At 48.6% G+C, this 27,420-nt stretch overlaps 1 pseudogene across 7 annotated transcripts in view; it reads right to left on the bottom strand.

Annotated features, from left to right (window-relative positions):
* Positions 1–9,199: 9,199 nt before the first annotated feature.
* Positions 9,200–27,420, bottom strand: part of Gm14267 (predicted gene 14267) — a 28,975-nt pseudogene continuing 10,754 nt past the window's right edge. The window contains exons 1-8 of one of the 7 annotated variants that reach the window (NR_168923.1): positions 17,052–17,232; positions 16,626–16,723; positions 15,951–16,114; positions 15,184–15,362; positions 14,616–14,750; positions 12,491–12,583; positions 11,535–11,642; positions 9,200–9,934 (exon numbers count right to left, since the gene is read on the bottom strand). The product of NR_168923.1 is annotated as a predicted gene 14267, transcript variant 7 (transcript). Of the gene's footprint in view, positions 9,935–11,534; positions 11,643–12,490; positions 12,584–14,615; positions 14,751–15,183; positions 15,363–15,950; positions 16,115–16,625; positions 16,724–17,051; positions 17,233–18,276; positions 18,339–25,412; positions 25,531–27,420 lie in introns of those variants that run through there. The other 6 variants (NR_168917.1, NR_168919.1, NR_168921.1 and 3 more) reach the window with 6 other exon arrangements.

The following is a 27,420-nucleotide window of genomic DNA, read 5'->3' on the forward strand; positions in this document are numbered from 1 at the left end:
GGAGCAAAATGTATGGTTAATGAATGATATTTTAGAAAGGTCAAGGGTCATCAGAGCCTGAGACCCAGCAGTATGGCTGAGTCCCCAGAGAACCTTGCCACAGGCTTTCCACAATAAACCCAGCTCCAGACTTGTCTGCATCTTGCTTTGGGGAGCAGAAGGAGCCTTGTCATTTACAGGCCACTACCGATGAAATGTGGCGTGTTTGGTTTTCCTCAGAGGGATGTAAGGCCAGGGCAGAACCTAGTGAGAGAGAGCTGGTTGCAGCAGGAGCAGGCCAGGCCGGGTGTGGAAAGTGTGACTGACAGGGGCCTGGCTTTCATTATCTTAGCCTTTGCGTTCATGTACGCTTGAAATTTTCCAAAAGACTGGATCCCGAGATCTAAGCACAAAATCTGAGCTGACCCCTATAAGCAGTGTCCACCATCCATGGGGCAATGTCGGCCATGAGGCTGAACTGCTGAGCAAGCCTACCTGGGCCCTGACAAAGACTGCTCCTGTAACATGGAGCTATGTGGCCTTAGGCAGGTTACTTACTCTCTCTGTGCCTCAGTTTCCTCCTTTGCTAATGGAAAGGTAACACTATATATACAACCGGGGTGCTCATTTGCCAAGGCTGCCCTAATAGGTTGTTACAAACAATGGCTAAACAACACATGCTCGTTATCACAGTCATGAAGAGACCTCAAAAGGTCCAAACTGCTCTCCTAGAGGACGCAGAGCTCTGCCTTTCCAGCGTCCAGAGGCCAGCAGCACCTGTTAACTCCACCTCCCCCATCTTCAAAGCCACAGTCACAGTCTTGCCTGACCTCTGATCTCTGACCTTTGATCTCCTGCCTTCCTCACATGAGGACTCTTGGAATTGCAGTGATCCCGCCAGAATAATCATGATATCTCCAACCAAGGGCCTTAGTCTAGTCACCTCTGAGGCATAGCTTTTACCATGCCAAGGTACACAGTACATAGGTTAAAGAGACCAGACGTGGACATCTTGGGGAACATTATTCAGCCCACTGTGAGGGGTCATTGTGGGGACTGACTGTGGGGAACACATGATTATACCTGGGTGGTAGCCATTTTCCCATTGCTATGACAAAATACCCAAGGAGAAGCAGTTTAAGGAATGAAAGATCTGTTCTGCTCTGTTCAAGGTGACAGACTGCGTCATAGGCGCGGTGGCAGAGGCAGGAAGTCTGCTGGTCACATTAGCTCTGCTGCCCGGAAGTGGGACTAAGCTGTGAAACCTCAAAGCCCTCCCCCAGTGGCCCACTTCCTTCAGCAAGGCTCCATCCCCTGAAGGCTCCACGATCAGCTGGTGACCAAGCTTTGAGCAGTGAGCCTGTGAGAAGCGTTTCACACTCAAACAACAACAACCCACACATAAGCCATCAGTAGGAACTATTATTGTAATTATCTTTATCATCAAGAGTTAATCACGGCTCGAAACATTGAATACAGCAAAGCAAGTGTGGTTTGAAATGAGAGTCATGGAAAGATTTAAAAAAAAACAAAAACAAAAAACAACTGTGGTGCCCCAACTGGCTTCTTCTCTCCCTTGTCCTGCTGCTGGAGAGCAGGCATCACGACAGGAGCTAGCACTACTATCTTGTTCCACGAGATACCCAGAAAATAGCGGCCTCGGGGAGTCAGCACGAGGAAATGGATGGGCACATGCTCCCCTTAGCACCGGGCTCACGGGACACAGCACAGCTTTAGCTTCTGGCCCCTGAGCCCAGGTCACTCACAGCAGGATGTACTCCTGATCCTTGAACTTTAATCTGTTTTTCATAAATCATAAATCATAAGAGATGCCAAGTGTGGAAAGAGGCCACGAGGCGAGAAAGCAGCTGTGTCCGCAGGGCTTTGCTGTCTTTCTTCAGCTCCAGTGAGGCGGCCGACGCAGTCACTCTGCTAATCCAGATGGGGGGGGGGTCTCAGTTGATTTTTGCCTTTTAGCAAAAATTATCTTTTTAAATGTCATAATCTCTGTTGTGAGAAGATGAAAGTTGAACTACAGGGTCGTGTGGGGAAGGAGATGGCCAGTCTGGGTGAGAATGTCCTGTGGCCTCTTTGACCCCCACCCCCCTACCTCTGCCCTTCTTCTGTCCAGCTGACAGCTCTCTAGTTGCCTTGGTCTGCTGAGAGGCCAGTCCTTCTCTATCCAAGGTTCCCTATTACGAGGTCAACGTTGGCAACGCCTGGGTGGACGCAGTAGTCTGTGGGGCTCCTCCTCCCACTCGGTCATGAGACACGAGGTGCGTTCCACGAGGTCCTTATGCTCCTGGCTGCAGTGATCTCCCACTCGGTCATGAGACAGGAAGTGCGTTCCACGTGGTCCTTATGCTCCTGGCTGCAGTGACTGAGCTGGTGGTTGTCACCTGACCCGAGCTGGTCCAATCAAGATGACTTATTTTTCTTCCTTCCCTAAAGGGTTTTATCAGCATCTATTAATTAATCACAGTGTTAATGGGTTCCTTCTGGTCTGGTCACGCATGTGCACGATGCGTTTCAGTCATGTTCACCCCATTACCCTCTCTTGTTCCCTCCCACTCTCATTAATTAATCCCCTTCCTCTTCCCAACTCTCCCCTCCAACTTTCATGGCGTGTGTGTGTGTGTGTGTGTGTGTGTGTGTGTGTGCCCCAATGAGTTGTATTAGTGTCGCTTACAGGACATAAATGATGGGTTATTTAGACTCTACAGGTGGCTATGCCCATCAACCACTCTCCTCAGGGAGGGTGGGACCCCACAAGCCCCTTCTTGTGCCACCATGTCATGGCTGGCAGCGAGCCTTTCTTGCTGCTCCCATCTGTCCTCTGACTCTTACCTGCTTTCCACCCCTCCTTTCGCAGTGTCCCCTGAGCCTTGGGGGAGGACAACAGGAAAGACTGAACAAGCCGAGTACCCAGGGGTTAAAGCCTAATGCAAGTGTGACGCTGGGATTCAAGTCGGCCTGAGGCCAATCCCTTCTCATTTCCAGACTTAAATATGTTAGAGTCCCTGTTCCTGACAAGCCAAAGGCTTTAACCCAGACCCCACACACACAAGGGTGTGATGAGACAGGGCCACTCCGGAGCTAAAGCTAGAGGCACCAGTGGAAAAGTGAGGCACGAAAGGAGTGGTGAGCACTTGGTAGGCAGGGCTGGAGCCTTGTGCTGAGCTGTGTCTACATGCACACACACACACACACACACACACACACACACACACGCACACACACTCATACACACACACACACTCATACACACACACACTCATACACACACACATACACGCACACGCACACACACATGTCCTTTGCTGGTTAGTGGATGTATTCTGGTAGAAGTGCTTGGTGTTACCTCCCTGACCAATGCTGGGCAGATGCCAGCAGCCAGACTAAAGTCCTGGTCACCAGTCACAGACCTGGTAGAAGGACACCCTTGGGTACATGGGACCCAGGCATATAGGACCCAGGTATCTGAGGCCCAGGTCCAGGATGTTGGCCCTGCAGCTGCTTCTCAGAGAGTCTTGAGTTTTCCAAGTTGGTATCATTTTATCCCTGTGTCCCCAGTATAACAGCTAGAAGATTGTCTGCAAGCACGTACCACAGAGGTCAACAGTGGGACACAGTCCCTACGAGGTGCTTGACATCTGAGATGCCACTCATTAAGGGTTCTGGAAACATGAAATTGGCCTGACAGTTTGGGTGAGAAGGGAATTCTTAAAGCAGTTTTAGATTACAGAAAAATGAAAGAGAGAATCTGGGATCCCTCACACACTTCTGAACTGAAGATGGTTTTAGTTAGCCAAACTTTGGAAGTCTCCAAAAGTCTAGACTGTTTCTTTTAAATTCTTTCCTTTGTGTATCTGTTAACACATCTAAACAGGAAATAGGCTGTCCCAGCCAACAGGCTCTCATGGCAGAATGGGAACAAGTGGAAGATTATGTCTCCATGGTGACGTGTGCCAGAGGCCGAAGCAGGAGGATATCTTTGTCATGAGACCCTGTCTCAAAAACAATCAATCACAATTAATCAATCAATGAGCAAACAAGTGTTCAGATTAAAGATGTGGTGGTGTACACCCTTAGTCCCAGCAATTTAGGAGACACAGGCAGGTGGATGGCTGTGATTTTGAGACCAGCCTGGTCTGCATAGTAAGACCCATGCCAGCCAGGGCTACACAGAGAAACCTATCTCAAAAAATAAAAATAAGGGTTAGGCCTCAAAGAAAGTAAGAAGGAAGGAGGGAGGGAAAGAAGAAAGGAAGGAAAGATACTCTAAATATCCAATATCTAGCCTCCTAAAAGCCAATAAAGGAGGAAGAATAAGTTCCCAGGATAGCTCATTTCCAACTCTCTTAATCCAACCTCCAATCCATTCAGTTAAATATTTAATGAGCACCTACTGGACGCACAGAGATTAGCTCCTTGTCATTAATAGCACAGAGGTGTACACCAGAGACAATTGCCATGAATGGTACTGAGTCCCATTCCCGATACATCTTCAGAGCAGCCTGTCCACACTGCATGGAGTCCCTGTGGAATTCCGGCAGCTCCTCCACACACTCACCAGGTCACGGTGCTGCCCATTGCCCCACCTACAGCCGCCACCCCCTCCTCATCACAGGCTATCCAGGCTAGCTCAGGATACCCCTACTCCCCTGTATGCTGTTGTTTACTCTGGCAAGCTGCTCCAGGACAGGGCTGATCAAATGTGAGCCCATCTTCTTGTGATGCAGCCGAAAACAAGCCCATTCTAAGCGGCATCTGTAGGCAATGTCCTTCCTGGCCAGCTGGAAGGGTCTGAAGGAGGTCCCGTGTCTCCTCCCGGAAGGGGACATAGAAGGTAACAAGGTAGAAGGCCCAGCCTAGAGTGTGAAAGATCTAGGGCCCATCCAGGGTAGCTGCTGCCCACCCATCACCCCAGTGCAGACACACGAACCAACGAGACACACCACTAATGAAGTCATACGAACGTGGCTCCCAAGGATTCAGACAGAGTGACAGGAACCCATCACTCACCATGGCAGGAACTGGGGACCAGGCAGTGGGGAGCAGGGGCCTAGAAGTGTTTCTCACCGATGGTTCTTGCTCTGTGCTTACTCCTCTGCCAGTGTTCCCACAGCAGGCCATGTGTGTAAGGCTCCCAACACCTCACAATTCTCTGTGTGTCCCAGGAGAAAGATGATTCAATTCCCACTCGGGAGTAGTTTTTAACAGTTGTAGGCAGCTGTCACCTAAAAGATGGTGCGGCCTCCGGTACACCGTCTCAGTAAACAATGTCACTGTGCAGGCGCTAGCCCGAATCTGGCGCCAACCCCTCCCGAGTGGGTGCATGTAAATTAAAGTGCCGGCAGACTGACCAATCCCAGGAGGACACATAGCCCTCCCCAGTGCTGGGGTGTATATAAGCAGTCCTCCCTGGGTTCCCGGGGTTCCCGTAGCATCAAGGCGGTCCAGGAATAAAGCTGTTGAGAAGAATCCGACCGAGTTGCGTTTTTCCTTGCCAGACGAGGTGGACGCAACAAATTGGTGGCCCGTATGGGGACCTCGTAGATTCAGAACTCTTCAGCTGAGGAATGGTGGTACTGGTAAGTCCCCCAAATTGATCCCAGGTGAAAAGGAGGGATATGTTTTTCTCGCCCGTAGACCCAGTGTGGGTAGCTCTTAGCGTTTTTGTTTCGTTTTTTTTGTAATTTCTGGCCTCTGCTTTTGTTTGATAGAAGCAGTTAAAGCAGGTCAGAAAATTCTCACGGAACAAGAAGAAAGTATGTCAGAGGAAGATAGGAAACACATAATCAAAAGAAAGAAAAAAGGCGAAAAATAGAGAGAAGAGAAAAAGGGAGAAAAGGCAAATTCAAAAGGAAAAGGAAATAGCAAGAAAGAAAAAGGGAGGAAAAATAAAAGTAATTAGTGATAAAGAAAAGGAAATAGTGAAGATATATCCCTCTCTAAAGGATTTAAATTTATCAAACTCCGCTTCCAGTGACTCGGAGCTTAGGAAAGATGATGAAGCTGACCTAGAAGAAGAGGCAGCTCAATATGAGAGGGATAGGTATGATCCGGATTGGCCATATAGAGCCAACCCGATAAAAAAGGGAGTATCGGTCAACAAAAGGCCAAAAAAAGAAAAAGAAAAAGAAAAAGAAAGAAAAAAAGAAAAGAAAAAAAATTAGAAAAGAAACAATTGTTTGTAGCACCTGACAAAGTTCAGATGGGAAATTTAGGAGAGTTCTTGGGTGCTCGAATTACTCCACATTTTATTACACCTCAAAAGATAGAACTACGTAAAGATCATTTGAAAACATTGAATGATTTCCAGAACTTGTTGGGAGATATAAATTGGATTCGTCCATATATGAGGCTATCAAATTTTGAATTAATCCCTCTTTTTGATATATTGAAGGGCGATCCACAGCTTTCGTCACCTCGTGCTCTCACCCCTGAGGCCCGAGTAGCATTAGAAAAGGTAGAAAGGTGTTTAGAAAAGGCCAAGCTGTATAGATGGAAAGAAGGAGAGGACATCCTCCTATGTGTTTTGAAGACATTCCATCAACCAACAGGAGTGTTGTGGCAGTCAGGTCCTCTAATGTGAACTTATCCTCATGTGTCTCCCAATAAAACCCTTGAATATTATCCCATTGCTGTAGCTCAATTAGCGATTTTGAGCATTAAATTGTGTATTCAACATTTTGGAGCACCCCCTCAGAAAATCATTACACCTTATAATGCTAATCAAATACAGATCCTAAGTTCTTTGATAGATGATTGGGCCCTATTGCACTGTAGTTTTGATGGGGAATTAGATAATCATTATCCCAAAGATCCTTTGTTACAATTTTTTAGTGAACATCCAGTGATTTTCTCCAAAGTCACAGCATCTAAACCCATATCAGGTGCATTGGATATTTATACAGATGGTTCTAAAACAGGTGTTGGTGCCTATGTAGTTAATTCTCAAAAACCCGTTCTTTTTCAATACAATCCTGGCACCCCACAACTTACTGAATGTAAAATTGTGTTGGAAGTATTCAAAGCTTTTAAGGAATCTTTTAATCTAGTCTCTGATTCGGCTTATGTAGTAAATGCAGTGCGTGCATTAGAAATTGCAGGACCCATTAGACCTACCAGCCCTGTATGCACCATCTTATTAGAGTTACAAAAATTGATTTGGAAAAGAACACATAAATTCTTTATTCAACATATTCGAGCTCACTCTACCTTGCCAGGCCCTATGGCTGAAAGAAATGCCTTAGTGGACGCTAGCACTCGCATGGAATTTATTTTTCACGCCACCCCACTGGAGCTTGCAAAAGATTTTCATCGATTGTATCATGTTCCTACTGCCACACTTCAGCAGAAATTTGATATCTCTCGAGCCTCAGCACAAGATGTGGTGTTACAATGCCCACAGTGTGTACAATTTCACCACCCTCCTCATGTTGGTATTAACCCTCGCGGATTGCTTCCTTTAAAACTGTGGCAAATGGATGTTACTCATGTCTCAGCATTTGGAAGATTAAAATATGTTCATGTTTCAATTGACACCTGTTCAGGTTGTCATTTTTGCCTCCCCCATGTCCAGTGAGAAATCTCGCAATGTGGTTGGCCATTGCCTAGAATCCTGGGCAGCTTGGGGAAGGCCAGATAGTTTAAAAACTGATAATGGCCCCGCATATACATCAAAATCACTCCAAACCTTTTGCAAAATAATGCAGGTTAGTCACTCTACTGGCCTTCCCTACAATCCACAGGCCAAGGCATTGTGGAAAGAGCACATCAAACCTTAAAAGAACTCTTACAAAAACAAAAAGGGAGAATCGCCGATGGCCGGCCACCCAAAGAACAATTATCTTTACCCCTCTTTACTTTAAATTTTTTAATTCTGGACGAACATGGTCGTTTGGCTGCAGATAGGCATGCCATGACCTCGCCTATCCTTAAACAGGATGTCAAATGGAAAGATGTCCTAACTGGAAAATGGTATGGCCCAGATCCCGTTATCTCGAGATCCAGGGGAGCCGTTTGTGTTTTTCCACAGGGTCAAGAACACCCGATTTGGGTACCAGAGAGGCTGACACGAAAATTGCTCCCCCCGACAGAGATATAGATTGTAATGGTTCTGGAAGGAACTATTTTTAGCAGAATGTAATAGTTCTGGAAGGAATATTTTTTAGCAGAATGTTGGCAGGGTATACTGCTGTGGTTGTGAAACTTCCCACCTTTGTGCCTATAGTAGATTTTGAAATGTTTGCCACCTATGCCCATTGGTGCCCCTTGTATAAAGTTGTACAAGCTATTTCTCTCAGTCTCTTGAACAGAGTCGCCTCTTATCTGAGTAGGAAATTGGTCGGCTAAAGCTGAGAAGTTGTCCAGAAAGCTGCTCCTCCAGATTGCCAAACTCAATAGCACTCAACTGGACCCTGTCACCTTGGGGGACTTCACCTCCTGGATCACCAATGTCTTCTCATTTTTTAAGGAATGGGCGGGAATGTTGGCCTGGGGAGCAGTGGTCCTCCTGGGTTGTGTCTTTTGTATCTGGCTATTGTGTCAACTCAAACAAGAGCATGCTCAGTATAAGGCAGTGGTGTACCAAGCATTGATAGCAATTAAAGATGGCGCATCTCCCAATGTTTGGCTGGCCTCTTTAAAAAATTAAGAGTTCACCCTAGGTTATCTGGCAGTTGTAGTCACACAGATCCACGGTATCCAGTGACAGGCAACTTTCCTTATGCACAGACCAACCTAAGACATGGGGCCTGGAGGCGATAGGGTAACCCTAGGACGAGTAAGGCTGCGACATGAAAGGATCGACCTAAGACAGGAGCTGTGGCTGATGGACAGACTTGCCCAGACCTAGTCCAGCATCATATTATTAAACAAAAAAGGGGAGATGTAGGCAGCCGGGCACCTAAAAGATGGTGTGGCCTCTGGTACACCGTCTCTGTAAACAACAACACTGCGCAGGCGCTAGCCCGAATCTGGCGCCAACCCCTCCCGAATGGGTGCATGTAAATTAAAGTGCCGGCAGACTGACCAATCCCAGGAGGAAACATAGCCCTCCCCAGTGCTGGGGTGTATATAAGGAGTCCTCCCTGGGTTCCCGGGGTTCCCGTAGCATCAAGGCGTTCCAGGAGTAAAGCTGTTGAGAAGAATCCGGCCGTGTTGCATTTTTCCTTGCCGGACGAGGTGGGCGCAACAAAAAGTCAAGAATGAGTTGGGTTTTTTAATTTTTTATTACATTTGAATATTTTCTTCTTTAGTTTTTATTCATAATCATAAACTTAACTTTGTAATCCAGCTCAACTTAAAGGGGAATGAGGAAAATATGAAACCCAAAGAACTTCAGTGAGAGCAGAGATGACAGGACAATGCGAGCAGATGGGGTAGGGGCGCTCTCCTGAGCTACAGAAGGAATGGCTTGATGGGTAAAATGCCAGCAAGTCAAAAGAAACTAGAGTTGTCCACAGTCAGAAATGGTGATCTTCTTGCTGGTCTTGCCATTCCTAGACCCAAAACGCTCAATGGCTTCCGCAATGTTCACGCCTTCTTTCCCCTTCCCAAAAACCACATGCTTGCCATCCAGCCATTCAATCTTGACAGGGCAGATAGGAAACTGGGAACCATTTGTGTTTGGTCCAGCATTTGCCATGGACAAGATGCCAGGACCTGTATGCTTCAAGATGAAGTTCTCATTCCTCAAAATTCTCTCCATAGATGGACCGGTCGCCAGTGCCATTATGGCATGTAAAGTCCCCACCCTGGCACATGAATCTTGGAGTAATTCTGTGAAAGGAGGAAGCCTTATAGACAAATCCTTTCTCTCCAGGGCTCAGAGCACGGAAGTTTTCTGCTGTCTTTGGAACTTTGTCTGCAAACAGCTCGAAGGAGACGCGGCCCAAGGGTTCATCATTGGCCGTGATGTCGAAGAACACAGTGGGGTTGACCATGGCTGCAACAAGTGGTGAAAAGCTACAGTGGCGTCTGTGAAGCCTATATTTGAATTTTTATTTGTGGGACCACACATGCCAGTATGTGTATGTAGAGGTCAGAGGACAACTTCTGAGAGCTTGTTCTGTCTTTTACCATGTGGCTTCTGGGGATTGAACTCAAGTCATGTGGCTTGGCAGCAAGCGCCACTGAGCCATCTCATCAGCCCATGAGTTGGATTTTGATGAATAATCTCACTAGAAGTGAACTTTTAAAAGTACCACAGTGGGGCTGGAGAGTTGGCTCAGCGGTTAAGAGTTCTGACTGTTCTTCCAAAGGTCCTGAGTACAATTCCCAGCTCACAACCATCTGTAATGGGATCTGATGCCCTGTTCTAGTGTCTAAAGACAGCAACAGTGTACTCACATACATAAAATAAATAAATATTTTTTTAAAAAAGCAACTTGGCAAGGAAAGGGTTTATTAAAAAAATATATATATCGCAGGTGCCTTCCAAGATGAGACCCTCTAGAAGGTTCCAGCTGAGGCCTGTGCTTTTCCCAGCTCTGTGGGCGACCAGTTACACACAAACTTCTTTCTGCTGAGAACATTTGGGGCTTTGAGTTCATTGAAAAATATGGTTCAGAGTAGTTTCAGATTACAAAAATATAGAGCAGAAGGAACAGCACTCCCACGGTCCCCTCTCCACTCCACCAAGAGTGACACAGTAGCCACTTCAGCTTCTCCAGTGACCCCATCCTCTTCAGCATTGGCAACACCTATGGCCCTCCAGCGTGAAGCAAAGGAAGCCATGTTCCCTGCAGCTCCCAGCCCCTCTGCTGTCTCTCCACACCTCTCCCTCCCCTGGCATCTCCACAGACTAGAAGCAGCAGGGGGTCTTACTGTGTCTTTAGATTTTTCCAGAAGTCTTTTCTGGATAGCTAGGTTGTGGGTCTGTTTGGTTTTGGTTTTGGTTTTATAACCCAAATGGAGTACATGTTCATTGTATGTCTGTCAGTCCTTCTGTAGAGAGAATAGCTTGTGTCTGTGTGGAGGTGGCACCTGCCAATCATAAATCTGATGGCCTATGGCTTAGGCAGAAAATAGGAGGTGGGACATCCAGAAGAAGAGAGAATTCTGGGATAGCGCCAGGCAGGAGATTCTCCCAGGAAAATGGAAGAAGACACCTGGTACCTGAGCACAGGCACATGGCAGAATGTAGGTTAGAATAAGTGGGGTTTCTTAAGTTATGCTTTTAGTCAGAGAAGAGCCCAGCTGTATGACCAAGGTATTTGTAAATATATTGTGAGTCTGAGTCTTATTCCTGGGAACATGGGGCCGGGAGGTAGAGCCAGGCTTAACTTTTACATCCTTCCTTCTGCTGTCTTGCTCTTGTTCAAAGAGGGTCTGTGTGATTGGTTGGTTGGTTGGTTGGTTGGTTGTTGAATGGTTTGTTCTCTGCCAGGCCAGGGTTCGAACCCAGGGCCTCATGCACTCTAGGCGAGCACTCTACCAACTGAGTTACAGCCACTATCATATTTTCACATCCCCATGGGTGTCTAGGAAGCTGTTGTGGTGAGTGGGGAGGCCTTCCAGACCCCAGCTGAGGCATGCTTACCAACCTTCCTCCTCCAAGGCCCCTCTGCCCTTCGGGAAAGTGCTGCAGGGCACAGGCAGGGCCTTTGGGGTAGGGCTAACTGAGCCAGAGAAATTGACAGGTGACGTCACTCCTGAGAGGGAAAGAAAATAGAATGTAAGAGTCACATGACTAATTATTTGGGGTGATCAACATCAGGCATGAAGTGGACAAACTGAAGTCGTATCTTCAGGGGCCCACTGTTTGGCACCATCTTTCTCTGCCTGGTGGTGTGGTTTCAGTCCCGTGCCTGATTGAGATCACATGACTACCAGTGAATCACTGTGCTGTGCCGAGGAGAAGGGGGACCTGAAATACTGTGGGCATATGAGCCAGTAACCAGGCTATAATGTTAGATATCAGGAGATATCACGAGCCTAAGCCTAGACACGGGTGTTAGGGAGACAGTTCTTCCATGTGCACAGAACATGAACACAATAGGAAAAGCTCCTACAAGTAATATCAGGACTGGGCTTCCCAAGAGCCCATTTGTACAACATGGCACTGATTAAAGGAGCCAGGAAAGAAGCCCACAAGGTGTTCCTCACACCAAAGGGCATCAGGACAAAGTCAGGGAGGAAGGCACGTGTGGAAAAACTGCTAATTAAGGTCGAAGTCCACCATTCAACTGCTAGCTTTGGGGGCTTGGCACATAATGGGGGACTCCTTTCATTAACAGGTTTTCTCCTTCTCTGACTTTGTCCCTCCCACTCGCCTCTCCTTGAGGAATATCATGTAGCCTCAATTAGTTTATAGGACCCATTTCCATTCTCCTGACAAAACCTGTTCAGGCCACACCTGAGAGTTCTGAAATACTTCCCCATGCTCACGAGGCAGTCTAAACACCCTCAGACCCCAGCCAATCACCCTTGCCCATCCTGGGTGTTCCTACCCTCAGTCCCCCAACTTGATAAGCCTTCAGTCACCCTAAGTCATGCTGACCTGCCTCCTGACAAGCTGTCCCGGTGTGGTCATTCGCCGTAAGTACATACAGGGTTTCCAAAGCATCCCGACACTCCATGAGAACAGGGAACCCTACAGACACATTTGTGAGAAAGTCAGCAGTGCTGATATTTCACTAGAAATCGTACCACAGGCTGAAGGCAGCCAGGCCTTACTGCCAAGGACCCTGCGTTCTATAGAGAAAACAGGCTTAATTTACCTGTTTTTAAATATTAAATTTGTAGCTCAATGACTTAACCTCTTAAAACATCATTTTTATTTAATGGGTATGGGTGATTTGCCTGCCTATATGTCTGTGCACCTCCAGAGAGCCTGCTACCTGAGGGAGCCCGAAGAGGATGTTGGATCACCTGGAAATGGGGTTACAGACAGTTGTGAGTAGTTATGTAAGTGCTGGAGACCAAAACCCGGTTCTTGGAAGAGCAGCCTTTGCTTTTAACCTCTGAGCTGTGATGGCTTGCCTCTTTATCCCAGAGAGAGAACACATGTTTTGTGTAACACGCATGACCAGCCACATTTCATCTAAAGCTCACACGCTCATTAAACCTTCCCTCCGATTCGGTGCTTGGCTGCTAACACTCCAATTGTCTGAAACTGGCCACTGAGGAAAAGACTCAACAAGAGTGGAGAGTGAAGAGAGGGGTGCCCTCCACTCTCCTGCTACAAATACAGCTTGTGCTGCAAATCCATTCCTCACTGTGAACAACAGAGGAAATAAAAACTTCTAAGCACAGTGTAAGCGGCTCTGCTGAGAGGCCAGTATACAATACTGATCCTGTAAAAGTGTGAACATGAGTCTGAAATAGGAACCGTTTGTTGTTATAATTTGTGGACTCGAAGCAGCCACACATGCCAATACACCTCAATCTAGCTGCCTTCTACGCCCCCTTTCTCACCCCGCCCCCCCCCCCCAGGGAACAGGACAGGACAAGGACGGTGGAGTCTAAAACTCTCAGAGATCATGCCTGGCCTCTGGATTGCAAGCAGCCTCCAGCCCTGAGGGGTCCTGCCATATCAGCTGCTGCAGCTGCTGCTAGAAGTGAGCCTCGCCGACCATCACCACCACCAGCAGCAGCAGCATCTGCCTATGACATGGGGTCACCACCTGCATCTCTGCCATCAAAGCAACAGGGAGACTAGAGGGCCCATTAGACTGAAGATCAGATACTATCTAGGATCTGGGGTAGGGGTCTAGGAAAATAAGTCATGTTAGTTCAAGGAATGCAGAAGAATCCAGAGCCTGCCACTTGGCCCAGTTTGGTCACCCCAGCACTGGGACTCTTGTGTGACCTCTGGTGCCTCCCCTCTGTATGGACACCAGCCTGACATCTCCTTGCAAGGCAAAAAGCCAGGCTGATGTAATTCCTCCTGCTAATTCATACAGATCAGCTACTTGCTCCCCCCCACCCTGTGTGTGTATCTGTGTGTCTGTGTGTGTCTGTGTGTGTGTTAGTATGCATGCTTATATGCTTATGAGTGTAAGTGTGTAAATGTTGTGTGCATGGCTGTGTGTGTCTGTGTGTGTACACTGTTATGTGCACGTATGTGACTGTGTTAGTGTCAGTGTATGTGTGAGAATATGTGAATGTGTCTGTGTGTATATTTGCATGTGTGCTCACCATATCCCCCTCTCCCCCCCAGACACACACAGCATGAATTAACATGAGAGATCAGGTTAGCTCAGGGCTTTTAAGCTGACAAGCAGGTATCAGACTAGTTGTCATGGAAAAGTGTGGGACCACTCGGGACACCCATATAGGAACTAGGAGGCTCTGTAAGGAGGCCCAAGAGTAACAGGCATTTCAATGGTAGCTGATATGCCTGCCCCTGAGTGTGAGAGAGAGAGAGAGAGAGAGAGAGAGAGAGAGAGAGAGAGAGAGAGAAGAGAGAGGATTCTTTTAGGGGTGGGAAAGTTCTCCCACAGTGGAAGGGCCCAAGGGACCAGACCAATATGGAGGTGGATGGCAGGTTAGGGGGTGAAGGCACATCGGGAGGGCAATGGGGAGACAAGAGAGAATGCTACCCTCTTCCTGTAGCTGCAGGAGGCTGAGCAAGGCATGAGGCTGCATGAGGCAGGGCTGGGGCCAGGGCCTGAATTACACACCCGTCACTGGCGTTTATGAAGAATGTCGCCCAGCCTCCATCAGGCCTTTTAAAATAGCCGCATCCTGCCTACAGCATGGCCTCATCAAAATGCATCTGAAACCAGTTACTTTAAGGGAAACTTGATGATCTCGTTCTGCAGATGAAAAAAAAAATCAATGTTACTCGCCATAAATAGAAGCCTCTAAAACAAAGAAACCACAGAAGTCACTTCAGCAGCATGAGCCGCTGACCACCCAGGCTGAAGCCATGCCCGCTAAGCCTTGTGAAGGGCAGGAAACCTAAGATGGGGGAAGTCAAGCCAGCCTGAAACAGTCTCTCTGCCCAGAGTTCAAGAGACAGAGACTTGTGAGGATCCATGCGGCTTCCTCCTGGCTCAGGAGCACCTCAAATCATCTCACACGGAGCACCTCAAATCATCTCACACGGAGCATCTCAAATCAATTCACATGGAGCACCTCAAATCATCTCACATGGAGCACCTCAAATCATCTCACATGGAGCACCTCACATCATCTCACATGGAGCACCTCACATCATCTCACATGGAGCACCTCACATCATCTCACACTGCTTAGAAGCGCCCCAGCTGCTCTCTCTTCAGTGCTCTCCAGAACACATTTTCCCTTTGCTGTTCAAGGCGCAGAGGTCTCAGCACTGGGCAGCGTATGCTTCGTGTTCTTTGTTGCTTCAGAAGCAGGAGAGGCGGCGTACATGAGTGTTTTCTCCACACCTGCTCAACAAATGGCTGTGCAGTAGAAGAAGAGAGGCAGGACCATCTGTCAGGACCTCAGCACACAGGAGGCTGAGGCAGGAGCATCAAAAGTTCTAAGACCAGGCTGGGTACAGACATGGTACATTTAAGTCCAGCCTGGGCTATACACTGAGTTCCAATCTAACCTGGGTTGTGATACCTTGTCTCTAATAATAATAACAATAACAACAACAATAATAATAACAAAAATTATGAATGAAAGCACAGCATGCCTGGCCTCATGTCCTCTCCCAATTATCTGCCCTCCTTATAATGTCTGTTATGAGTGTTGCTGCCTGAGGTCACTGTAGAGAGAGGCAAGAGAGGGAGGAAGCTAAGGGACCAGTCACATCTAACCTGTGGGCCGTGGTAAATAAAGGAAGAAACAGATAACATGAGACTCAAAGGACCAGACCTGCTACCAGTCAAGAGTTCTCAGGGATGCCTCTTCCTTGATGCTGGAGTATAACTTTAATTTTTTCAAATACTACTTTTAGTGATGGTTCTTAAATGCTTTAACCTCCCTTGTAGCCCACCACCCACCAGGGATAGTGGAAAAGAAAGGATACAGGGGAAGTGGACCTGTTTAGAAAGGTTCTTTGGAGCAACTCTCATCTCTGTTGTCTGGAAATTGGCAGTTCAGTTCACAAGTTAGCAGTGGCAGCTCCATCCACTAGCAAACACTTCACAGATTCCCCCCGCAGTCCAGTTCAGCAGAGTCAGGTTAGCAACAGCAGTGACATGACCTAGCAGAGATGGAGAGCATGACTTGAGCACTCCTCAGCCCAGGCTCAAGTCACCAGGAGTTCTCAGCTCGGCTGTGTCTCTCTCAAAGAAGTGAAGATCAGCGAAGAAGTGAGACCCACAAGCATTGCATAGCTAGCTGTACCAGCAAGCCAAGTTTTCTCTCCTCATCACCCTGTCAAGTCCTATTTACACCCTCCAAACATCACGTGTCCTCCACGTGCCTTGTCTCAGCACAGATCTTACACATGCGTCCAATCAGCCCGAGTCAATGGAGTCCCGACAAATGCAACTCCATGTAAGGCCGACCAATACATATGTGATGCTAGCATAGAATCCTTCATCACATGTCCTTTCACACGCTTGTTTTAGCAGAGCATCCTCTCTCCTGTGTCTGCTTCAGCTAAATGTTCCTTCACGAGTCTGCCTTAGTCTTTCACCTGTGTCCACTTCAAGAAAACACTCCTTCACATATCTGCCCCAGCAAAACACCACACAACACAACTGACTCACCAAAGAACCATTAAGTTTCCACTTCACTGGAGTCTCAGAACATCACCCACTTCTGTTTAGGACTTCATAAGACAGACATCAGAGGCCCAGCCTTTGGTCTGCTAAGGAGAACTTTAGAATTATTTAGATCCACTTGGTCGGTGCGGTCCAAATTGCTTTGTTCATCTTTCAAGACTCAGACCAGCTCTTCACTCATGCACATATCCATCCATTCCTCCATACATACATGCACACACACATACATGCATGTATCCAACCTTCCACCCACTTACCCACCATCCATTCATCCATCCATCCATCATTGGCTCATTCATCCATGCATCCATCTATCTATCCATCCATTCAGTTACTCATCCTCCTGGGCTCCTTAGTAGGTGGGGCAGGTGCCTGTCAAGAGGATAGACGCTTTATTCTTACTGCACGTACACTACATCACCACAGAGGGCATCCATGTTCACGGCCGAGCCTTCCCTCTACATCCCCATCGACCTTTAGAAAGACACTTCACGAGCCATTTGCTTGGATCTCTTTCTGCACTCCCAGTGTGATGCAATGCCCTGCATGGGTTACACGTTTGAACAGCTGACCTCCAACGGTTAATGGTTCCAATTAAAAGGCTGTGGAACCTTTAAAAGGTGGAGCCTTGATGGAGACAATGGACCAATAGGAATCAAGTCTTAAGCTCATAGCCCAGCCCTCCTCTTGCTTCACTCTGCTTCCTGAGTATGAACGCAGTATCACCCTTCAGCCTCTGTCATGGTGGACCATCCTCAGGGACCATAAACTGGAACAGACTCTTTGTCCTTTCACCTGCTTTTGACACAGTATTTGTGACCCTGATAGGAAAAGAAACTAAGATGGAACCCAACCTCTGTGAGAGTCACACCCGAGTCACCTCTTCCCAGAGGAATTGAGAAGGATATTAAAGCTGAGGGGAGAGAGGGAGTGATCTGGGGAGACAAGGAGGGGGGCAGGTGCTAGGCCGTGGCACAGCTCTGGGACCACAGCCTGTAGTTACCCTGCTGGGAAGCTATCTCTCCCTCCTTTACTAATGAAATTCCCATAGGAGACTTGTCATGACTTGAATATAAACCATTCCCCACTGTGTTTGAATCCTTGATCCCCAGTTGGTGGCGGTGTTCTGTGACTCTATGGAAACTTTAGGAGTTTGGGGCACAGCTGGAGGCTGCTTGAGGTGGATCTTAAGGGTTCTGATCCTGTGGTGATTTGAATGAGAATGCCCCCCCCCCCCCCGCCCCCGTTGGAAAGCTTCCTTCCCAGTTAGTGGAAATGTTTGGGAAGGATTAGAAACAAGCATTTTTTTAGCCTTGCTGGAGACACTGCATCCTGGCTGGATTTCAAAAGCCACTCCATGCCCAGTCTGTTCCAGTCTGTTTTTCTCTGCCTGCAACTTGCAGATTGCATGAGCTCTCAGCTACTGCTCCAATGCCAAGCCTGCCTGCTACCAAACTTCCCTTTGTGATGATCCCAGTCTCACCCTCTGACACTGTAAGCAAGTCCCCAATTAAATGTTTTCCTTTTAAATTTTCCTTGGCCATGATATCTCCCTCTCCTCCCTCTCCTCCCTCTCCCTCTCTCTCAGGAGAAAGGTTCCCTCAGCATGCAGTCCCTCTAGAGACAGACAGACTACCTTGACAGCTCCTGTGCCTGCAAAAATGCCTACCCTCAGCAAGCAGGAAGTGAGAAGGAAGTGGGTGGGACTAAAAAGCCTCAAGGCTCCACCCTTCAGCGAGGCTCCGCCTTTTAAAGGTTCCACAGCCTTCTCAAACAGGGCCACTAGCTGGAGACCTTCACACTCCAGCTACAGTTAGTCCAGGCTCACACACACTCTCTCTCTGCCCTGCTCGGTAAGGGATGAGTGCAGCCTTGACCGTCATACCGTGTCCCTCTGCAGTCATACCGTGTCCCTCTGCAGTGATGGACTGCCCCTCTTAAACCGTGAGCCAGAATACAGCTTTCCTCGCCCAGACAAGAAAAACAATTCTACAGGACTCAGAGGACTGATTTCCTTTGAAGGCTCTGCCAGGGAAGCCTAGTGACAACCCCGTTCCTCGGAGCTGCCGGGAGCTCTCACTCTGAAGCGGCCGCAAAACTGGGTCGCGCGTTCTCACCTGACATTTTCCGAGCGCTCGCTCGGTAAACATCCCCTCGGCTCTGTCCTCTGGGGAACATGGGCTCAGGCACCACATGTTGTTTCTATCCTTCCTTAATATTTCCCGAGTAAATGTTGCTCCAAAGCTCCTCACCTCTGGGTCATACCCAGCTCTGTGACAGACTGAATTCATTTCCAGCTGCTGGCATTTCCTGTAGGAAACGGCCATTGACAGACTGAAACTGTCCTCCAACCCCCCATCCCCGCCCAACTCACACATCTTTCTTGCTCTGATGTTGGTTTATGCTTATTTTAGGAGTCTGGATAGGAGAAGAAATAAGACTAAGTCGGTATTTAGGCATAAAGAGCAGTTTTCATTTGCGGTGTGTGTGTGTGTGTGTGTGTGTGTGTGTGTGTGTGTGTGTGTGTGCAGTGTGTGGTGTTTGTGAGTGTGTGTGGTGTGTGTGATGTGGTGTGTGTGTATGTGGTATGTGTGTGTGCATATGTGTGGTGTGTGTATATGTGTGTTTGAGTGTGTATGGTGTGGTGTGTGTGAGTGGTGTGTATGAGTGTGTGTGCATATGTGTGATGTGTGTGTGTGTGGTGAGTGTGTGGTGGTGGGGGTGGGGGTCCACAGGATAAGTCCTGCATCTTCCTCAGCCACTTTAGTTTTTGAGACAGTATCTCTCACTAAGCTTCAGGTTCACTCATAGGCTGGATTGGCAGTTACTGAGCTTCGGGGATCTGCCTGTCTCTGCCACCATCACCCTCAACCAAATGGTGTGGTTTCTGATATGGGCCACTGTGGCCAGCTTTGCCACAGGTTCTGACAATCCAAACTCAGGTCTTCCTGCTTCAAAGCGTCTCCTCAACTTCAACATTGTCGTCTGAGAGAAGGAGAAAGGTTGATTCCTGGCAAAGTTGCGTAGGAAAGGTGGACCAGTGACAGATTCTGAAAGGGGACAATGGTCTGGCTGTGTCTCCTACTAGGACACAGCTGTCCTCTTATATCTGGATTCAGCTATTGCACTGAGTTCCTGAACATGATCTCAGAGGAGCGGTCCTGCTCCCGCCGCCCCCCCCAGGCCTGGCTGCCGCCCTGTGACTAGGAAGCCTGGGGCTTCTGCTCCTGACCTCTGCCTCTGCTGCCTTTCCCTGCCTTAGGACTGATACTGTCACTGGCCACAATCCAAGCAACAACCCCCGAGACTTGTGACCTAGAAAGTCCTGTGCCTTACGAGGGTTCTTATAGACCATGGTGGGATGAAAACATGGCTCCAGAAACTGCAGGACATTAGGGTCTCTGGAAACATCAAGACTGTCATAAGGAGAACCCCTCAGGGCCCACAATGTGAAGACCTGCACGGACATGGAGCAGACTGAGGCTATGTTCAGGCCCTGCCACTTGGGCTCTTGGCTGAGATTCCACCTCGCAAATGTCTCCTGCCAACAGTCAGGTCACCAGCTGCCCTTCTCTTATCCTGAGTCTCCTGCCCACTGTGACCTTGAGGGCTCATGGGCTCTGCCCTCCTAGAGCAGGGAGTGTTGGCAGTTGGGTTGATTTGCATATCCACCTGCAAGACCTCTGGGGCTGACAAATGAGCTGCAGAGAGCATCTCTCCTGGCCTGGGTCACACACACACACAGAGAGCTCTGTCCCCAGGAAAAGCCATCTCTGAAGAGATTAGATTCCCACATCTGCAGGGTCATGTCACGCATCAGCTCTCTGAAATGAGACAGGGAGACTCAGGCCCCAGCCCACTGAGCAGCCACTAGGATCCCACTGATGCCGGGGTGGGATGAAGGGGCTGTGATCAAAATGGTAAACTGCAGCTGATACAGGACCCAGCCTGATGCCCATAGCTTAAGTCATTTAACACAGAAATGGGAACAGCTCTAATCGGCCTCCTGAGAGCCATGAAATAGGTTTGGGACACTTGGGACAACCATTGGGTAGGGTTGCAGAACCAGGGACGGGATGGAAACAAAACAGGGTGGCCACAGACACAGTGCTGTTAACACGCCTGGGCCTGCAGCACCCCACACTTGGGAGGCTGCCAGGGTGAGTCTGGGGTGCCTGGAAGCCACATGCTAGCCACCTGCCACCGCAGACTCCATCCCAGAACTGCTGAGAGCCAAAGACCAACTTCTGAGTCCCAAGAAGGGCCATGCTTGGGTTTGGCCAAAAGCAGCTGCACCCCTGGGGCTGCCTGCCAAACCCTTTATTTTGAGGAGGTGAAGCAAAAGGCTACTTCCTGCAATGGAATGCACAGGGTGCTCACTGGTAGTATACATAACATATATTATGTGGAGGGTGTTATTCATTCTATCAGTTCTGTTCCTTCAGAGAACCCTGACTGACACACAGCCCCATGAGAAGTGTGGTAGTCTCCAACAGTTTCTGTAAAGAGAAAAAAAATTCCATAAAAGAGATGGGCCTTTCCTTCAATAACGGCTGTTTTATTTTCTTTACTCTGATGTTGGAGCTTATAAGACAATTTAAAGGAAGGAGCGCTTGAAGAACCCATTACCATATGAAATTCAAGCTGTGTGTTCTTAACTCTGCGTCTCCTTGCTTCATGACACTTGGGAAGTTTCTCTGCTTTCTGTCCACCTTAAAAGTCATTGATTTCACCAATTTGAGAAATAAGTGTATCATTTTAAAAACATCCTTTTTAAAAAACAAAACAAAACATAGCATTGAGAATTTGCAATTTAGCACAGGATGATTGAAATCATCCTGTCCGTGAGATCCGAACCAAGTTTACTGTGAGTGCCACGGTTTGCCCTAACCTCTGTTACTAACACCCCCTCCCCATGACCTAGGAGGCCTTCACCTCCCCCACCATTGTGTTCTTGTTTGTTGTTATGATGTCAGGAGGTCACTGACCTGCAAGTCCGGAGAACCTCTGAGAGGATTAAAAGCAAACCACTTGTCTCGCTGGGTATGGTGGCTCATGCCTGTAATCTGGGTACTTGGGAGATGGAAGTAGAAGGATGAGAAGTTCAAAGGTCATCCTTTAAAGGTCATTCTTAAACCCTGGGGAAGAGTTTACCAGAACCAGCCCCGCCCCCACTCCGCCCCCAGCAGCTGCATTGAGTCCTCCAGCACACAGGGGGCGCCAGAGAGCGAGCCATCCTAAAAGTAAATCAACAAGTCTAAGGGCAGAAACCATAGAGAGATAGAAACACCCACCTAGTCCCTGGGGGTGTGCAAGCCCGTGGAAGTAGCGATCCCTGAATTCCAATAGCCTTTGGACTCTTCAGTTAAGCGAATCTTTTGTAGTCTTCCCTGCTTGTTTTGTGTGTTCACCCAAGCCTATTGTAACTGGGCTCTTCCTTTAACCATCAAAACTCGGGCTAAGACAGGCAGAGAAACCCGTGAATTTAACCGTGCAATTTCTCCGTTTAAATCATGAATATCATCTCCAAACACTTCTAATGAGCTTAATAATCCACTGCGGGGAGGGGGTCAGAGGCAGATAGCACCCTGGAGAGTGAGTGAGGGACAAAAAGAGACGCCACTAGCAAATGACCTCCCCACCCCCACCCCCAATTTCCTTCTGAGAATTGACCCAAGGCGTCACGTCCCTGCCTAGCCTAATGCAGATATGCGTGTTATCACGTGTCAAGCCACAGATCCAGCTTCCCTTCCTACCTCCCTTTCCTTCCTCTGTGACCCCAGCCTCTGCTGAGTTTGGGGGAGAAGACGGTCTGTTCCCTTCACATTAGTGACAGGTGTGGCTGGAAAGACATGCTTGGGCCCCACACCCAGGCAGGTCCAGGGTTGGTCATCCCCATCACCTGCTCCTGATGGAACCTTCTTTCTTTTCTTCTTTCTGTGGGATGGCTTTGTTGCTCTACCACCTGATGTCCTATCTATCCTCTCAGAACCATGAAGATAATGAAAATATAAGCTGCCCTCTCTTTGAGGTAGGATCTCACTCTGTAGACCAGGCTGGTCTGGAACTCACAGAGATCCTCCTGCCTCTGAGTCCCTAGTGCTGGAAGTAACCACACCCTGCAGCCCCCGCCCCCTTACATGAGACCCAAAGCCACCCATTGAGAACTTCCCATACCACATCTCATCGACCGGACCTGACTCATTTGCCCACAGGTAAGACACTCCCATGACAAATGAGAAAGCTGGGTTTGGCTTCAACCAGCCACTCTCTGTTTGCTGGTGGGAGACAGTTCTTCCAAAACCAGAACAAAGCTGGAATCAGTTTGGAAGGAGGAAGGCTGGAGTCTGTACCAGCCGTTAACCATCTGACTGTGAGCCAGGGGCCCCCGTGAGTCTCAGCATAGATGGCCAATGTACTTGAAGATGACAAGGGAAGAACCATCAGCCCGCACCCTTTACCCAGGATTGCTTGCTGCTAACCCGAAGGCTCAGATCTCCCCAGCACCCCAATCAGACATCCTGGAATAAGGGCTTCCTCCAAGGACACCAGGTCTACCCTCCATCTCCTTTATCTTGTACTAGGTGACACCAAGAACTGTCACCAGGACTACCTACTTATCAGTGAGGAAACTGAGCCACCGAGAGAGCAGGGGTTAGCCCAGCATTTGGAATACATGGTACCTGGGCTCCAGGTCTCTTGGTGATATCTCAGTCACCATTTTCACTGATGCTTATACAGCCATTTACTGAGGGCAGAGTGGGTTATAAGGGACAGAATCTGTAGGTTCTGCCTGGATGACTTTCATCTTCTGATAGAAGTCTCTGACCCAAATTCCCAGGTCCTTCACCCAGTTCTATTGGTCAACACTGATCTCATGGGTCCCTGGGCAGCACTCACACTAGCAACACAGAATACGCTGTTGGGGAGGAGAGACCACACCATCTCCATGTTCTCCCTCCGTGGTGCTGATCTGACTACACAGGCTCTGTCACATCACCCCACAGACCCCACAAAAGCTGAGGCAAGGTCAAAGGCAGGAGGAGGGGCAGGCCCTGATTGCCTGACACTCTTAAGTGGCTTCTTATTCACAGGGACACAGATCAGGACCTGGCGCCTGCAGACAGGCTCATACATCACCTGGTCCTTTGCAAGCAGCACCAAGCTCCCACTTTCCTGGTGGGCAGTTGGTGCAAGAGGGAGAGGATGTCTGTGAATCTGAAACCCTGCTGTTTACCTGCCAGGAACCTGGACCTTGAGAGCGTCCTTCCTTGGAGTGGGGCAGTGGGCCAGCAAGGCAGGAACACTGTCAAGTCTCACACATGGGCGTCAAGAGAGCGAGCTGGGGCGGGGCAGGGGGGCCATGCCAAGCTGAGAGGCCTTTCAGGGCTTCAGAGACACCTAGAGAAGAAGTGTCAACAGTACAGCTCCAGAAGTGACAGAAAGAAAAGGCCACACCAGGGACAGAGGTCGTTAGCAGGAGCAACAGGCAAGCTCTAGACTCTGCCACAGGGACGCTCGTCCTGACAGTGAAAGTGTGCTTTATTCTTTCTCAGGAGCCATAATTTTCAGTTGATGCCTCGGGATGGATCCTTCGAGAAGGATGGATGACCTGAGGAGGCTCAGGTGACAGGTCCTTCTGGGGCGGGAGGAGGGGAGGTGGCAGGCGACAATCCAGCTCTTGTGAGCAGAAAAGTGTTGCTTGGAGACAATATCACTGAGTTTGTAAGAAGGGAGGCTGAGGAAAGAGATGCGGCTCGTCTTCTTCACAAATAAAATTTAATTAAGAGACTCTTCAGCAGGTCTTGCCGAGCAGCCCAGGGAAGGTGACAGGCTGAGGAATGAGCCTCCTTGAAATGCGGCCACCATGTGCTGCCCCTTAATTATTCATGGGCATCCTTGTGCAGCTACACTTACTTCTAATTAACTCGTCACTTTTTTAAAAATATGTTCAACTAAGTCTATTTTGCTTTTACGTTTTTAATGCTTGTGTGTGTGTGTGAGTGTGTGTACACACACACACACACACACACACACACACACACACACACACACACATGTGAGACCATGCACTCATTCACATATAGAAGCCAGAGGACAGTCTTCAGAAGTCAAGTCTCTCCTTCCACCATACAGTCCCAGAATCAAACTCAAGTCACCAGGGTTGGCAGTGAACGCCGTTCCCCACTGGGCAATCTCCTCAGCCTTAGTGAATCCTCTCGCCTTCATGCGCTGCTTGAGTTACTGAATGATGTAGTTGACTGTGTGTTCTGTAATATACAAAGACCTCTTAGGAACTCACAAGAGAGGAAACTGAGGGCCCGAGATAGAGAACTCTCAGAAGAGCACACCCCAGCTTCCCATGCTGGATATCTCACACACACACACACACTAGAAGTAAAAATGCAAAGATTCAGTGTAGAATTATTCCTAGTAGACCAGATCAAGAAGCAAAAGTCATTCCAACTCTTTCTTTCCTGAGACAGGGTATCATGCAGTCCAGGCTGGCCTTGAGCTCCCTACATTCATGCAAACACACACACACACACACACACACACACACACACACACACACGCATGCGCAGATGTGCACACACACCCATGTAGACAGGTGTCACAGATGAGTCACCGTGGTCCTCCAGAAAGGACACATGACTCTTACTGTGCTGCTCTGAATACATGGTGTCTTACTAAGGGTTCCCATTGCTGTGAACAGACACCATGACCATGGCAACTCTTATAAAGGACAACATTTAATTAGAGCTGGCTTACAGTTTCAGAGGTTCAGTCCATTATCATCATGATCAGGAGTATGGCAGCATGCAGGCAGGCATGGTGCTAGAGGAGCCAAGAGTTCTACATCTTGATCCAAAGGCAGCCAGAGGAAACTATTCTTCCAAGGGCAGCTAGGGGAGGCTCTCTTCCATGCCATGCCAGGCTGAGTCTAACCATAGGAGGAGACTTACAAGTCCACTCCCACAGTGACAAACTTCCTCCAACAAGGTCACACCTCCTAGTGATGCCACTCCACACTGGCCAAGCAAGTCCAAACCACCACACACGGACTGAGAACTTGGGAAAACCAAACTGAAAATAGACCTGAACCATGCTGAAGGAAACAGCACTGTAGGCAGACCATGGGCTGACTCTAGGAGCCAGGCCTTTTGCCTAACCTGAGGAAACCCAGCCAGCTACTATAGCTAACAATGACTAAAGGAACCGATCCTTGGTTTATTGAATTTTCAAAACTCCAGGGGATAATATCTAGATGACCACGACGAACTAGGGCCTTGCTCTTACTCAAATAGAAATTATATAGGAAAAAAGATGGGCAGGAGAGCTTGTCCTGAATTCTCAGAAACAATTTCGCTGACAAAGGATTTGCTTTGCCTTCTGGTTTCAGGGGTTTGCATTCATCCATGGGAAGAGCATGATGAAAGACAGCAGCTAGAATCACGGTAGCCAGAGAGGAGAGGGGTGAAGAGAGGCAGAGAAGGGGGAGGGGGAAGGAGGAGGAGAGGGGGGAGGGGAAAGAGAAGGGGAAGAGAAAGGGGAAGAGGTAGTACAGATGGGGAGAGGGAGGGGAATGAGGGGGGAGGGGAGGAGGGAGGGAGAGAGGGAGAACAAGCCCCGGTTCACAGATTTCTCCCATCCTTTCTTTTCTTCTAACGGAGACCCCACCCTGGCCTATGAGATACTCATGTCCACATCAAGTGCAGGTCTTCCTACTCCATTAAACCTCTCTGGAAACACCCTCGTAGATGCGCCTTTCTAGTGTCCAAGTTTTTTTTTTTAACATGATAAAAAAACATATCTCTATAGAAATCAACAAAATAAGTTAGTTCAAGAAGAATGAAAGACAGGGTTTGAGAGGTTTCAATGCAAACAAGCATGTCTAGAAAAACTGTCGCCTTGTGCACACCTGCCGCCTGGCCTCTGCAGGACTTTGAGTCGGGACCTGGCTCCCTCTGACCTGGGGCAGCCTCCAACCCCCAGTCTCCCCCCTCTTCTTGACCAAGCTCCCTGCAGCCAGAACAGGGTTCCTGTGGCCCCTCCATTCACAGAGCCGGCCAGCTCACATTTTCCAAATGACATCATCCCTGCGGGAGCCAAGTCTCCATTTGAAGCCATTTTCTTTGGTTCTTTTGTTTTTCTTCTTCTTAGACCCAGGAAGCAATGTTTGCTTCCCACCATGTTAGCACCAAGCTGCCCCTTTCTGAGGAGAGACGCGCACGCTGCCTTAATTGCGCGGTTGCTATTGAAACACAGAGTGAGAGACAAAGCCCTTCATTTGGGAGGAAAATTAATTGTACACAAACAAGAACACATTTCATCGGGAATTAGATTCTTCAGCACTCCCCTGGCGGAGAACTTTACGGCTGCTTCCTTTCTGTCTGACAGTCAGCTTTCTCCCCTTCTTCTCTGGAAGACTTTCTTGGCAAACCAGGAGTGGCAGTTCCCCCAAGGTCCCTTTACAGCCCCTTCCCTTACCCTGAGGCTGCCATTGCTCCAGTCCACCTCGAGCTGTGACCCTGTCAGCAGACAGTCCCTTCTTCTCAGCCTCTGAGGAGTGACAGCCCCTCAGTCCCCGGGGCCTCTGCTCCTCCCCAGCCCCCAGATTCAAAGGTAAAGGGAAGATTAAGCGTGATGAATCACAGGACGGGAGGTAACCTGGGGAAAGAGCTCGCCTCCACTGCTACTGCGAGATTTATTGCTGAGCGCCACAAGTAATGAAACCATCCATCTCCCACTGGCTGGAAAAGGAATCTAGCACAAGTCT

Source organism: Mus musculus, chromosome 2 (genome assembly GCF_000001635.26).
Source record: "Mus musculus strain C57BL/6J chromosome 2, GRCm38.p6 C57BL/6J".
Taxonomy (NCBI): Eukaryota; Metazoa; Chordata; class Mammalia; order Rodentia; family Muridae; genus Mus; species Mus musculus.